Source organism: Equus asinus, chromosome 2, assembly GCF_041296235.1.
Source record: "Equus asinus isolate D_3611 breed Donkey chromosome 2, EquAss-T2T_v2, whole genome shotgun sequence".
In the NCBI taxonomy this organism is placed as follows: domain Eukaryota; kingdom Metazoa; phylum Chordata; class Mammalia; order Perissodactyla; family Equidae; genus Equus; species Equus asinus.
Window position 1 is genome coordinate 145624259 of NC_091791.1, and position 15965 is coordinate 145640223.

Sequence of the window (15965 nt, forward strand, 5' to 3'; positions counted from 1 at the left end):
AGATGCCCTTCAAGGAAGGACTTGTTGCCCAGCCGTGGGGAGAGTGCTCAGCACACAGCTGTCAGCTGTCATTTCCTTCGGGGTTTGCCTCATCTGCAGACAGCCACCTTGCCCAAGGAGAGGCTCCTTTCCTGGGCAGCCCAAATTCAATGGCTGAGCAAGGCAAGGATAGAAAGGCCTGGCTATTTCAGCCCTGTGAAGAACAACTTCAATGGACTATTTCTGCTCAAGAGCTCCCAGTGGGGTTAGCTGAGGCCTTATCAGCCTGCATCTCAGATCAGATTCTCCCTCTGCCCAATCCTGTTTTCTTTCCCTCCCACCCATGGGTATTGATCCCAAGAGCTCTCCCTAATAATTATCCTGAACACTAAAGTCTGTCACAGAATCTGCTTCCTGGAAAACTCAAACTGCCACAGTTGGAGCCAGGAGAGTTCTGAGAAAGCAGGTGATAAGATGGGGTTTTGGAGCTGATCACTCACCACCCAGCTGGTAGAAGGACCTTGTCACAGTCATAGATGGAGCACAGATAGTCCTTGGCACAAGGTGGTGGTCCAGTTATTAAAACTTTCACCAGTGGTGAATTGGGACGGTATACTCGTGAAAGAGAATGTATTAGCTGGTGCAACATATGGAGGAAATAGTAACTATAAGGACAATAGGATAGGATGGTTAGTGCTTAGCTCTATTGAAGCTCTAGGAAAAGAAAACAGAAAGCTGAGAAAGTGACTAGCAGGCAACTGAAAGCAAAGTGTGAACACCAGAGGGTCTCTTTGGTGGCATGTGAAGAGGCTTCCATAACCTGCAGCGGGAGGGCCGAGAAAGCTGAGGACCAGACCGAACTAAGTGCAGCCAAGCTCCAAAGAAGGTAAAACTACTAACTAAAATAAGTCTCCTCTGCCAAGGACAGGGCTGTGGAGGAAAAGAATGCGACTCTGACACATGGGATGGGGACATCTGAGTTAATGCCCCCCAAACTCTTGAATTCTTCCCAGATTTCTCTTGACCCTCTGAGCCTACAGGAGTGAGCCACCTTCCCCTGCTAAGAGCTACACACTCCCTTTGCTTGAGACAGTGCCAAGGCCTCTCCCTGCAAAACAGCATGTGACCCCCTCAGGATCTTCCCCAGCTACCCTCCTGTCCTCTAAATCTTTAACTAGGGTTAAATGACAGCACAACCCAGGTGAGGACTGTTCCATGGGAGGACCTGGAGGATACACCGTCTACCAAAGCAATAAAGAATGCGTTGGTGACAACATGGATGGACCTTGAGGGAATTATGTTAAGTGAAATAAGCCAGATAGAGAAGGACAATCTCTGTATGACTCCACTCATATGAGGAATTTAAAAATGCTGACAAAGAGAACAGATTAGTGGCTACCGGGGGGAAAGGTGGGGTGGGGGGGTGAGCACAAAGGGTGAAGGGGTGCACCTACAACACGAATGACAAACAATAATGTACAACTGAAATTTCACAAGATTGTAACCTATCATTAACTCAATAAAAATTAAAAAAAAAAAAGAATGTGTTGGTGAAGGGGCACCAGAATCATTATGAAGTTCAGTGGTGGCTCTCTTTTGCAGGCTGGACTGATGGTAGGAGATGCTGCTATAAAACTGAGCTCTTTATTAGCGATGGAGATAATACAATCCCCAAATAATTGAGCCATATGGCATCACGCAACGCTCAGAAACCATGTGGACACAATTATGATCATGAGTGGCAAGATCAAAGTGGCAATCAGGGGCACCTGACCTGCAGAGCGGTATGGAGATAGTTAATAAAACACGGTGTCACCTGCTGAAAAATAGATGGGTAGTATAGTACAAGCAAAAGAAAACAAAGAGGGTGAAGGGAATGGAACTATTTGGGAGCAAAGCTTTTGTATACTATTGAAATTAAGTTGATATTAATCTGAACTAGATTGTTGTAAATTAAGATGTTAATTGTCATCCCCAGGGCAACCACCACTAAGAAAATAACTCAAATATATATATATATATATATTTTTATATAATATATATAGTAAAATATAGTAAATATATATAGTAAAAGAAATGACAAGGGAATTAAAATGGTACATTGGAAAATATCTTTTTAACACAAGACAAGGCAACAATATAGAAATAGAGGAACAACAGAAAGGACATGGCATGTAGAAAAGAAAGCAAAATGGCAGGTATAAATCCCTCATGTAAATTACTCAGCCAGTTGACTCCACCTCCCACACCATTGCTGGCAGAGTATGTGAATGAAGTGGCCATGGTGGCAGAGACTGAGGCTATTCTGGGCCTGATAGTATAGGTTCCCACTTATCAGAGCTGATCGAGTTATTGGCACTGCCAAATGTCCAACCTGACAGCAAAAGAGATCAATGCTGAGCTCCTAATATGGCACCATTCGTCAAGGAGACCAACCAACAGGTTGGTGGCAGGTTGACTACTTTGGAACCCTTCTGCCCTGAAAGGGCCAGTGATTCATTCTGACAGGAATGGACACATATTCAGGGTAAGGATTTAAATGTCTTAGCTTCAGGTCTCACGCCCTGGGCTTATACAATGTTTAATCCAGCAGCAGGGGAGCTCACATAACATTGCATCAGACTAGGGGACCCAAGTGACAGCAAAAAAGGTATGAGAGTGGACCCATGACAAGGGCGTCTACTGGTCCTATCACTCACTGCAGCACCCTAGAGCTCCTGGCCTGACAGAGCACTGGAATGCTTTGTTGAAGGCAGAGCTGAAGTGTTAGCTCAGATGCAACACTCTGTGAGTGCCATCCTCCAGAACACATTAAACACATTGAATCAAAGCTCTTTATATGGTGCTGTGTCCCCAAGAGGAAGAATACATGGTTCTGAGAAGCAAAATATGAAAGTAGGAGAGGTCCTGCTTATCAGCACTCCCGATGACCCCTTGGGAAATTTATGCTTCCTATTCCTGCTGTTCCGGACTCTGCCGGGTTAGAGGACTTGGCTCCCATAAGGGGAATATTTCCACCAGAGGATACAGCAAAAGTCCCTTTGGATTACTAGCCAGAATTGCTGCCTGGGCACTCTGGGCTCCTAGCATCCAGGGAAAAATGGGCTGGAAGTAGAAGAAAAATGTTGGCATGGGTATTAACTCTGCTCATCAGAGGGAGTTAGGTCTGCTGTTATCCAGTTGGGGTAGGAAATGATGTTTCAGCACCCAGATATCTACGTGGATGCTTCTTGTTATTCCCTTGCCCACTTGCGATGCTAAATGGATAATGCAGCAAGGATATAGTGACTAGGAACTCAGATCTCTCTGGGATGAGAATCTAGATCATGTCCCCAGGTAAGACACTGAGGCTGAGAGAAGTGGTAGCTGAGAATGAGAGGAGTTTAGAAAGAATGGTCAAGGAAGGAAGCTGAGTTTCTATTGCAGCTCCAAGACCAGCTACAGCAGAGAGGGCTGTAGTTTGTCCTACAAACCTTCCTCTTTGAAGCCTCCCCAGGAGGAGGGGCTCATCAGAAACTGGAAGAAGCTACTCCTCAACATACACAAAGATGTGGATCTAAGAGCAGCAAAGGGAACAAATATGGAGATGAGCCACTGAGATTTCCCTTTGCAGAATGACTTTTTATTCCAGCTACTTGGCGTACTATCAGCAGATAGCCTTCAGTTATCAGCTCCTAAAGCCCATGCCCTTTGGGGGACAGCCCACATCCAATGACCAATCAAGGCATTGTTTTAAAGCCCAGCCATTTCAGCCTGGTTTGGGACAATGCTGAAAGGCCATTTCAGCTCCAGAGCTCCTCATGGGGTCAGTTGAGGCTGCTGGGGCTTCCTTACATGCAGCTTGCTTTTCCTTCTGTCTAAACCTGCTTCCTTCTCTTCCCTTCCACAGGTGTTGACCCCAAAGGCACTTCCTAATAAACATCCTGGACACTAAACTCTGACTCAGAGTCTTCTTCCTGCAGAGCCTAAACTGTGAAAATGCCCCATCATCCCAAATACTTTAGTGTGTATTTCTTACTGATGAGAATGTTCATCCAGATAAGCCCAGCACAATTATCAAAATCAGGAATTTACATTGATATGTTGCTATCTAATCTTCAGATCCCATTCACATCTTGTCAACGGTCTCAATAATGTCTTTCTTGTAGTAAAAGGATCCTTTGCAGAAATTACGCATCATATTTAGTTGTCTCTTCAGTCTTCTTCAATCTTGAACGGTCCCCCAGTCTTTCCTTTACTCTCATGACCTTAACGCTCTTTAAGATTACAGGCCACTTATTTTTGTAGAATGTCCCTCAATTTGGGTTCGTCTGAGATTTTTTTCATGATTAGGCTCAGGTTATACATCTTTGGCAGAACTATTAGAGAAGTGACACTGTGTTCTTCTCGTTGCATCCTATCAGGTGGCATATGACTTCAATTTGTCCCATCACTGGTGATGTTAGCTCGATTAAGGTGGTGTCTGCCTCCACTGCAAAGTTACTCTTTTTCCTGTTTGTAATTAAGTATTTTCGGGGGAAATGAGGCTATGTAAATATCTCATTCTTCATCAAATTTCCTATGTATTCTTTTATTTATTTACATCCATATTGGCTAAGGAATTCCTATTTTATTCAATGGATTATAATCCATTACTTTCGTTATTTTGACACTCAAACTGTTCCACATTTGGCCAGTGGGAGCCCCTTCAAATGCTTAATCCTTTTGACATATCTCCGTCATTCTTTTTACCCTTCATTACTTGCTGTGCAAGATAGCCCAGGCTTATTTTGTACTTTCCCTGCCCCAGCCCTGGAATCAGCCATTTCTCCAAGAAACTCCATTTCCTTTTGGTGGAGAACGGCATTTAGAAACCGGTATCTCTGGCATTAGGTGTACTCTTTGCTATTGAGGTGTCACTGTGCTCAGGCCCTTTCAGTGGACAGAGCTAGGGACTATATGAAATATACTTACGTATGCACATAAATACACATATATGTGTATTTATATATAAAATTATGTATTGTTTATACACACACACATTTACATCTATATTTATTTCTATATCTACAAACAGTCCTCGATTATGATGGTTCAACTTACGAGTTTTTGACTTTATGGTGGTGTGAAAGTGATACACATTCAGTAGAAACCATACTTTGAATTTTGAATTTTGACGTTTTCCCAGATTAGCGATATGTGGTAGGATACCCTCTGGCGATGCTGGGCAGTAGCAAGGAGCCACAGCTCCCAGTCAGCCATGCAATCATGAGGGTGAACAACTGATACCCTTACAATCATTCTGTTTTTCACTTTCAGTACAGTATTCAATAAATTACATGAGATATTCAACAATTTATTATAACATACGCTTTAAGCCAGATGATTTAGCCCAACTGTAGGCTAATGTAAGTGTTCTGAGCATGTTTAAAGTAGGCTAAACTAAGATTAGATGTATGTTAGGTGTATTAAATGCACTTTCAACTTATGAAATTTTCAACCTACAATGTGTTTATCAAGATGTAACCCCATCATATCAAAGAAGATCTGTATATATATTCAAAATCATGAGTTCACTCTGATACCTCCAACTCCAATCCAACAGCAATTGTTCATTCTAGTTTTTTCACTTTTCATGTATGTAACTACCATCTCTACCAGTGAGAAACCTGACTCCTAATATCCTTAATATGACTACTTATTTGATCAATCCTTCTGTACATAAAAAACTCCTGTGATTGCCCCTTCCCCCCAGTGTGGACACCCTCCTCACCCTGCACTGGGGTACTGCTCTGCCCGGATACCTTCTACATCTTGCCTGGGCTCCGGTGCCCCAAGCTGGACCACCCCCTGCATAGTCACCCTCCCCACCCTGGTCTGACTGTGACACTCCGTGCCAGTTGGCCTTCCTTCATGGATGCCCTCCTCACCCAGCTTGATCTCTGCACCATGCTAGACCTCCTCTCTTCCTCTTCCCATCCTCTGCACCATGTGGATAGCTGTCCTACCCCTCCGTTGGGCTCCAATGCCTGACGCCAGGCTGCCCCTCTGCAAGGACTCCATTCTCACTCTCTTCAGAATACCACCCTAGTATCCTCCTTCTTATGAGGACACCCTTCTCATCCCAGTCAAGCCACCCTCCACATAGATGCCCTTCTCACCCCTCTTGGGCTCTGACACCTGCACTAGGCTGACCTCTTATCCAGATGCCCTCCTTACACCTTTTGACCCCCATGGCTCCACACTCTTACCCCAGGCACACACCTTGCTTGGCCCCATGTAATGGCTTTTGGACTGATATGCAGGAAGGGGAGGGAAGAGAATGGGAAGGTGGAGAAAGAAGTGGCAGACCATTAATTCATTTTTTTAGTTCATTATTTTTTTTTAAAGATTTTATTGTTTTCCTTTTTCTCCCCAAAGCCCCCCATACATAGTTGTATATTCTTCATTGTGGGTCCTTCTAGTTGTGGCATGTGGGACACTGCCTCAGCATGGTTTGATGAACAGTGCCATGTCTGCGCCCGGGACTCGAACCAATGAAACACTGGGCCGCCTGCAGCGGAGCGCGCGAACTTAACCACTCAGCCACGGGGCCAGGCCCTAGTTGATTTTTAATAGAATCATTTTTCTGTGATTCACCTCCATTTTGGTTTTTGGCTAGATCTACTTCTGTCATCATGTCTGTTAAATTTGTGTTTGCCAGGAGAGCCAAAGTTACCTGCTCAGCCCATTCCTTCTCTATGATGGCCGCCATCTCCTCTCCCAGAACCACCAGTAGGGCTCACACAGGTCAACACATAACAGCTTGCTCAGCTGGAAATTCCCCTTTTTCACCGTTCTTCTCAGTGGGGTTTTCAGGGTAATATATAGATATGGACATGTATATTTGGGGAAAGGGTATCTTGCTACAGCACTTCCAACTTCTTTCCCTCTCTCCTTTTTCCTCTTCCTGTCAGAACTTTGTTAATCTTTCTAGGTTAGTTTTTTGGGGTTTTTTGTTTGTTTGTGTTTTTGGTGTTTTTTTTTTTGCTGAAGAACATTAGCCCTGAGCTAACACCTGTTGCCAATCTTCCTCTTTTTGCTTGAGGAAGATTCCCCATGAGCTAACATCTCTGCCAGTCTTCCTCTTCATTCGTATGTGGGTTGCTGCCTCAACATGGCCACTGATGAATGGTGTAGGTCCACACCCGGGAACCCAACCTGGGCCACCAAAGCAGAGCACGCTGAACTCAACCACTAGGCCACAGGCCAGCCCCCAAAGTTACTTTAAATGGAATCTCAGTTGCCTCTAACTTTCTGCTAGACTTTTTCCCATAGGAAGATACTTCAAATGTCCTAAAGCTGTATGGACCCCAGATCCTAGTAAGAATGGATTATTCACTTCTCTTCAAATGTGCCCCAACCGATTCTACTCATGTGCCTTAACTCATGCTGGTGCTTCTGCTTGGTCCATCCTCTCACGGCTTCTCCAAAGATCAAAGCACATTCTGCAGAGTACACTTCACATGCTACCTCCCACCAAAGCCTTTGCCAATATCCCCAACTCTGGACCCCCACAGAACTTTGTATGCATCCTTTTCTGAGGTATTCTAATTATCATTCCTAGGAGACTGGAAACTAGCTCCTTGGGAACAGGTACATTTCTTTCTCATCTCTTTACTTCCTGGAGGCCTTGCACATAGTAGGGGCTCTACACGTTTGTTTAATTGAAACATGATAAAGGCTTATATATTTTATACTAATTTTTCTTTAGATAGTACACTCTTTAAAACAATTAAACTTCCTAGTAGTCCTTTCTGGTATGAGACCTAAATTTTCTTCTTCATAGAAGAGAAAGATGTTTACTTTTATCATCAAAGGACAAGAAAGTGAAGGTGTTTATCTTTCTCCCAACATGATGTAATAGGTCGTATTAGTATACCAAGAAATAAAATCTATTCTCAAAGCAAATTCATATTTCCCTATGGAAGCCTGTATTTTTATCCTGCTCGAATGGTACACCATTCTAACTTTTGAAATGATTAAATATTGACATTGTCTCTGGAACATACGCATTACTTTGCATAGTGAATAAAATCATATTTCCACCTGCAGAGAGATGACCCCAATTCCTCACTCCCCATAGGAATTGTGTAGCTACCGTAGACCGACCTGCTTCTTTTGCATTGGTCTTAGCCTTGATTCTCATAATCTGTTCCAAAGTAGGGCATTATCAAAAATCTAGGCTGCTTTGTCATATTTTTTCTCCATTTAACTGTTCATTGCAAGGGCAATCATTAGATTGTAAACTCTTTGACTCAGAGGTGTTTTCTAACTCTTTTGTATCCTTCTTTTACGTGTGATAGTAGCACACCATAGATGTGCAATGCATGATTCCACCAAATTAGTCTCAGGGTGCTTCACTCCCTTAGGGTGTCACTACTAAACTTGTTGTGTTCAGTAGCCAAAAATATGGACTTTTGGTGCTCTTCTTCTCATGCTTTATCCTACTGCTTTAAGACCTCTGTTTGTCCCTAGTGTCCCGACAGATATTGCAACAAGTTTCTAGAGTTGGCAGTTTAAAAGAATTTTAAGCTTCTGTTTCTGTATCATGCCTTGAAACTGGAAGAACTGCATGGAGAAGGCAGGGTTGGGGACCATGAAGAGCTTTACTTTATATTAATAGAATTCTTTCTGGCATATGTCTGTGGTAGGCTGAATTATGACGCCCCAAAAGATGTCCATGTCTTAATCCCAGGACTCTGTGGATGTTACTTTGTATAGAAAAAAAGAATTTTGTAGGTGTAGTTAAGGATTTTGAGATGAGAAATTATTTTGGATTATGTGGGTAGGCACTAAATGCAATTACATGTATCTTTAGAATAGGAAGACAGAGGGAGATATGACACACAGAAGAGGAGAAGGCAGTGTGACTGTGCAGGCAGAGATTGGAGTGATGTGGCCATAAGCCAAGGAGCACTGGCAGCCTCTAGAAGCTGAAAGTGGCAAGAAACAGATCATCGCTATCTCTGGAAGGAGCACAGCCCTGATGACACCTTTTTTCACCCGGTGAAACTGACGAACTTCTGGCCTCTAGAAATGTGAAAGAATAAGTTTCTGGGGTTTTTTTTGAGGAAGATTAGCCCTGAGCTAACTTCTGCTGCCAATCCTCCTCTTTTTTTGAGGGAGACTGGCCCTGAGCTGACATCTGTGCCCATCTTCCTCCACTTTACACGTGGGACGCCTACCTAGCTTGGCTTGCCACACAGTGCCATGTCCGCACCTGGGATCCAAACCGTGGAACCCGGGCTGCTGAGAAGTGGAACGTGCGAACTTAACGTCTGTGCCACCGGGCTGGCCCCACTTTCTGTTGTTTTAAGCCACCGAGTTTGTGATAATTTGTTACAGTAGCCACAGGAGACTAATACAGAATCTTCTATTTCAAATGTTGCTATACTTTCTTTTTACTGCTCCCCTTCTTTTGCCTATACATATATTTTAACTTCCATTTTATTCTTTCTTTTCATCCTAATAGATTTTTCCTGTGGATGTCTCTAAGAAAACAACCTTTCGTATCCTTTTCAATTTCCTTAGATGTTGGGTTTCAAAACAATTTAATAAACATTGAGTGACTATCTGCTCTGTGTCTGGCATTATTTAGAGACTTTGAGGGACATAAAGAATAAGCACAAACTCCACCCTTAAGTATCTATAATTGAGAAACAGTTTATATAGTGTTATCACCCAATGTATGATAAAATGCAAAGATAAGTGCCAAAGTCAGGAAGTGCTGCAGAAATTCAGAAAAGCGAGTAATCTGTGAGGGAGCTGGAATAGATTGGGTGAATTTTATTGAATAGGTAGATTTTGAAGATAGGCATTTCGACAAAAGGAGAGGAGTTTAGATTTCATCCTCTGAGCAGTGGGAATTTAGTAAAAAATTCCCTCCTCACTGTTATTTCTTCTTGCAGTATAAAAGTAATCTAAGCTTTTCTTTTTTTTTTCTTTAAAGATTGGCACCTGAGCTAACAACACTTGCCAATCTTCTTCTTTTTTTTCTGCTTTTTTTCTCCCCAAATCCCCCAGTACATAATTGCATGTTTTTCAGTTGTGGGTCCTTCTAGTTGCGGCATGTGGACGCCACCTCAGCATGGCCATGAACGGTGCCACGTCCACTGATCCAAACAAGTGAAAACCTGGGCTGCCAAAGTGGAGCACTCAAACTTAACCACTCGGCCACGGGGCCAGCCCCTAAGCTTTTCTTAAAAGATTTTAGAGACACAAAAATTAGAATGTAGAGAGCCAGCCCGGAGGGCCTAGTGGTTAAAGTTTGGCACTCTCACCGCTTTGGTGGCTGGGGTTGGTTTCCCGGTCGTGGAATCACACCACCTGTCTGTCAGTTGCCATGCTTTGGTGGCAGTTTAGATAGAAGAACTAGAAGGACTTACAACTAGGATATACGCCCATGCACTGGGGCTTTAGGGGGAGGAAAAAAAAGAGGAACATTGGCAACAAATGTTAGCTCAGGGTGAATTTTTCCCTGCAAAAATTTTTTTAAAAATAAAATAAAAATTAGATTGTAAAATTTCCCTATGATTCCACTACTCCCAGAGGGAAGTTTTGCTAACAACTTGGTATATTCTTCAGATTTTTTTTCTGTGCATATAGTAATACGTTGATATAATTATTACAGAAATGCAATCATGCTGTAAACATTCTTTTGCAACCTGCCATTATAGACTTTTGAACAGGGGTGGCCTGGTGGTGCAGCGGTTAAGTGCGCACGTTCCACTTTGGAGGCCCGGGGTTCCCTGGTTTGGATCCCCGGTGCGGACATGGCACCACTTTGCAAGCCATGCTGCGGTAGGCGTCCCACATATAAAGTAGACGAGGATGGGCATGGGTGTTAGCTCAGGGCCAGTCTTCCTCAAAAAAAGAGGAGGATTGGCAGCAGTTAGCTCAGGGCTAATCTTCCTCAAAAAAACACAAAAAACATTTTGAGCAAAATGGAAAGAAAAACCTTATTTTAAGATGATTAATCTTTTGGCAACATGCAGGTAGATCTCCCTAATCTCTTCTAATTACAGTATGGACTGTACTGAGGCGAGAAATGGAAACAGAGAGAGAAAGAGAAGGTCAAGGCAGTTACAATAATCTGGGAGAAAATTGGGGTGGGGTGTATGGCAGTAATTGATAAAGTAAGTGACTGGGAAATTTTTCCATTAAGGGTCAGGAAATATGTATATATGCTTCAAGATCATGGGCCACATAAATATAGACTAATTTCTTCTTTTACCTTTAAGAGAGGGGAAAAAGATAAAAGATTCTGCTTATCCACTTACCTGCTTATTTTATGATAGTCGTACACGCTGATTGCAGTAATAGCAATCCAAAAGAGAAGAAATAACCTTGTAAGTAGTGACAGCAGGCCTAAGTGTTTTGTTTATAATGATGTCTTTTCTGAATATAAAAGCATTACAGAATTATACAAGCATTTGTAGAAAACATGGAAAATATTGAAAAGTAAAACAAAAAGTAAAATCACCCAGAATTCCATTGCTCAGCTATAACCACTATGTACATTTTTGCTTTTTTCCTTTCAGACATTTTCCTGTTCAAAGGAACATATATATCTAAGTATATATTTATATTTATAAATTTATATATAAATATATACAAATAGATACATAAATGTATTTATAAATATATATTTATATTTAGATATATACATAAATGAAATTGAGATAATATAAGTATTTAGTTTATTTTTAAAAATCTTTGCTTTTCCAAATTGGCATTTTTACTCTTTTTGTTGATTACAACAGATACAATTTTATTGTAAAAAATGCAAACAAACACAGAAGTATGTAAGGTAGAACATGAAAGTCTTCTCAAAATCTCACCTCTCAGAGGCACAGAGGTGTGCTGGAGCCTGCCCACACCAGCGCAGTGAGCTAATTGTGTGCATCTCTTCCCAAATCCATGTTCAACATCTATACATTGATAGCTTGAAATCAGTCATGGCAGGAGGATTTACACCATGGAAATTGGCAAACACCACCTATCAGGGCTTTTTTTCCCAGAGAGCTGGTTGTTAAACTTTTACCAGTACATCACTATGTATAGCCTCCTAGACTTTTTCTGCATATTTAAATATTTGCTTATATAAGCATAGAAAACATCCTTTTTTTTTTTTTTTGAGGAAGATTAGCCCTGAGCTAAGATCCGTGCCTATCTTCCTCTACTTTTTATGTGGGACGCCTGCCATAGCATGGCTTTTGCCAAGTGGTGCCATGTCCACACCCAGGATCCGAACTGGTGAACCCCCGGCCACCGAAGCAGAACGTGTGCACTTAACTGCTGTGCCACCGGGCCGGTCCCAAGAAACATCTGATTTTTTTCCCCAGCTTTATTGAGATAAAATTGACATATTGTATAAGTTTATGGTGTACGATGTAATGATTTGATATATGTATTTATCGCAAAATGATTACCATAATAAGGTTAGTTAGCACTTCCATCACCTCAAACAGTTACAATTTTCGTGTGTGTGGTTAGAACACTTAAGATTTACTCTCTTTGGGCCGGCTCCGTGGCCGAGTGGTTAAGTTCGCGTGGTCTGCTGCAGCGGCCCAGGGTTCAGATCCTGGGTACAGACATGGCACAGCTTGTCAGGCCACGTTGAGGTGGCGTACCACATCCCACAACTAGAAGGACCTGCAACTAAGATATACAACTGTGTACAGGGGGAGTTTGGGGAGATAAAGCAGAAAAAAAAAAAAAAAAAGATTGGGGGCTGTTCCCGGGCCGAGTGGTTAAGTTCGCGCGCTACACTGCAGGCAGCCCAGTGTTTCGTTGGTTCAAATCCTGGGCGCGGACATGGCACTGCTCATCAAACCACGCTGAGGCAGCATCCCACATGCCACAACTAGAAGGACCCACAACGAAGAATATACAACTATGTACCAGGGGGCTTTGGGGAGAAAAAGGAAAAAATAAAATCTTAAAAAAAAAAAAAGATTGGCAACAGTTGTTAGCCCAGGTGCCAATCCTTAAAAAAAAAAAAAGGAAGATTGGCGAGAGTTGTTAGCCCAGGTGCCAATGTTAAGAAGAAAAAAAAAAAGAAAAATATTAAAAAAAAAAGATTTACTCTCTTAGCAACTTTCAAATACACAATACAGTATTGTTAACTATAGTCACCATGCCATCCATTGTATGCCTAGGACTTACTCATCTTATAACTGGAAGTTTGTACCTTTTGACCACCTGCTCCCATTCTCTCCTAGGCCCCGCTCCCACCCTCACCCCTATTCGGCCTCTGGCAACTATCAGTCTGCTCTCTGTTTCTGTAAGTTTGGTTTTTTTAGATTCCACATTTAAGGGAGATCATAGACTATTTGTCTTTCTCTCACCAACTTATTTCTCTTTGCATAATGCCCTCAAGTTTCATCCATGTAGCTCCTGGAGGAATTTCCTTCTTTTTTATAGCTGAATAATATTCCATTGTGGATATTTACCACATTTTCTTTATCCATTAATCTGTCTTTGGACACTCAGGTTGTTTCCATGTCTTGGCCATTGTAAATATTGCTGCAATGAATATAGGGCTGCAGATATCTCTTCAAGATAGAGATTTCATTTCCTTTGAATATATACCTAGAAGTTGAATTGCTGGATCATATGGTAGTTCTATTTTTAATTTTTTGAGGAACCTCCGTACTGTAGAAAACATCCAATTTTCTAACTGGCTTTAGCAAGCCAACAACATATAATGCTCTTCTCTTCAATACACATTCATCTACCTAATCCTTGCTACTTAGTATTTCACTGTATGAATACATTATATTTTATTTGAACAATTCTCCATTGATGAGTGTTTTGATTGGTTCCAATTTCTGGCTATTATAAACAAAGTTTCAGTGAACATTTTGTCCATAAATATTTGCATATCTGTCAAATTATCTTCTCAGGGTAAATTTCTAGACACAGAAATGTTGAATCAAAGAGTATACCCATTTACAATTTAAATAGATGATACCAAATGGCCTTTTCAAAAGGTCATCTTATTTTTATATTCCCTTCACTAGAATATGACAATGCCATGAAAAACATAATTTAAATGATTGCGGAGTATTTCAGTTTATGTATGTCATAATTTATTTGGTCAATTTCCTATTATGGTATTTCCAACATTTCTCATTTCTATAAACAAGGCTATAATAAACACCCTTGTACATCTTCATGTGACTCTCTTATTTTCCTAAGATAAATTCTTTGATATGGAATTACAGAGTGCAAGATAAGAATATTTTAATGACATTTTGATACATATTATCAGCGTCAGGCCAATAATTAAAACTTAAGGTTGTTTTTAAGAATTTACTTTATGCTAAATAAAAAATATTTCTAATGACTAATATTGTTTTTGGAAATAAAGTCTTATGGTTGTCGAATAAGCTACAGGCTGTTTTCCCTTTAGTTACTTCTTTGGCATTTTAGGCCCAGGATTCTACCCTTTTCCCCTCATTCAAATTTTGTTTCTGTTTAAGTAGCAGATAGAAGTGTATGTACATGTCTGTTTGCATGTTGGAAAGTTAAACATATCCATACATCAACATGAGCCATTATTAACCTAAAATGTCACACCCATTTAAGGTAAGGGATTAACCTTGCCTGTCATTTCCTTAATGAGTAATGAAATAAATTGAAATCAAGGAAATAAAATCTTCACTGGACTCTTTAGGGAAATTTCATCTTATGGAGCCAAGAAAAAGTTTAAATTTCCCCAAAAGGTAACAGCTACTTTATTTAAATGTATCACTTCATCAATAGATACCTAAAAATCCAAGTGCCTATAGCTGAAAAATATTTCCTCAGTGTTTGCCACTGCTTCTTCTTTTTAAATTGGGAAAAAAGAGAAACCAAATGGATAAATACTTCTAAGTTTTAAGAGAAGTGTTTTGATTACTATCTAAAGTCAGTGTTTTCCAAATCTTTTCTCTGCTTCACACCACCCTCACTCCACTGAGCCAATTTTTTCCTAAGGAAAAATTGGTAAGGGGTGTGTGTGTGTGTGTGTGTGTGTGTGTGTGTGTGTGTCTCATTTTGCAGATGAGCAAGGTCTCTTTGGTGTATACCATCACCATCTTGTGGCCTTTTGCCATATTACCGTTAAGGGTTTTAACACGGTAACGCTTTTTTGCAATTGCAAGCATGAAGTACAGTGTATCTCCTTTTGGTGATCCCTCTGTGGATTAGGTGAAATATGCTGAGGGCCAGATACAGGCTGCATGCCAGGGGTCCCACCCTGCAGGGAGATGTCATCTCTGCCTTAATACTGTGTTCTCGAAGGATTCGAAACAACAGGTTGAAAAAGGAAATCTAATGAAGAGATTTAATCAGAGTAGTTTTACTGTAAAGGAAAATTTTCCCTTTTGTTTTGTGTTTGAGCTGAATCTGTTTTAGTGGTCCCCTTTGATTTGTAAAAATATAGGTTGGCAGGGGAGTCTATAAACCTCCTAACTTTTTTCTGTCTCTTTGGTTATACTGTCAGAGTGCTTTCTCATTTTTGTTTCAATATTGTCCCACTTTAGTACTATTTTACTATGTTCTTTAAAAACATGTTTTTCCCATCCTCTTCTCTTCTGGATGGCTCCTCCTTTTGCTTTATTTCTTTAATCTACTTTCCCCTTCTTTTCTCTCCTTCCTCATACTTCTCATTTTCAGTTTCTTTGGTATGTTGGCTTCATATCACTTTACTTATTTAGCTTTCTCTACTAATATCCACACCCCCAGCAACACCGCCCCCGCCCCCCCCATGTCCTCCTTTCTTTGTTCATTCTAATTCCTTCTCCCGGAAGCTGATGTTCTGGCTTTTCTGGTGTTGAGTGCACTGACCTCATCTGGTCGGCTGCATAGGTCTTTTAAGGACAAAGCTCCCTGGTAACTCTGAAGCTTCAGGGAGGAACCTAAATCCTACCTATTCAAGGAAGCCAGTCCCTTAACCTAATGCTAGATTCGAGAGGAAA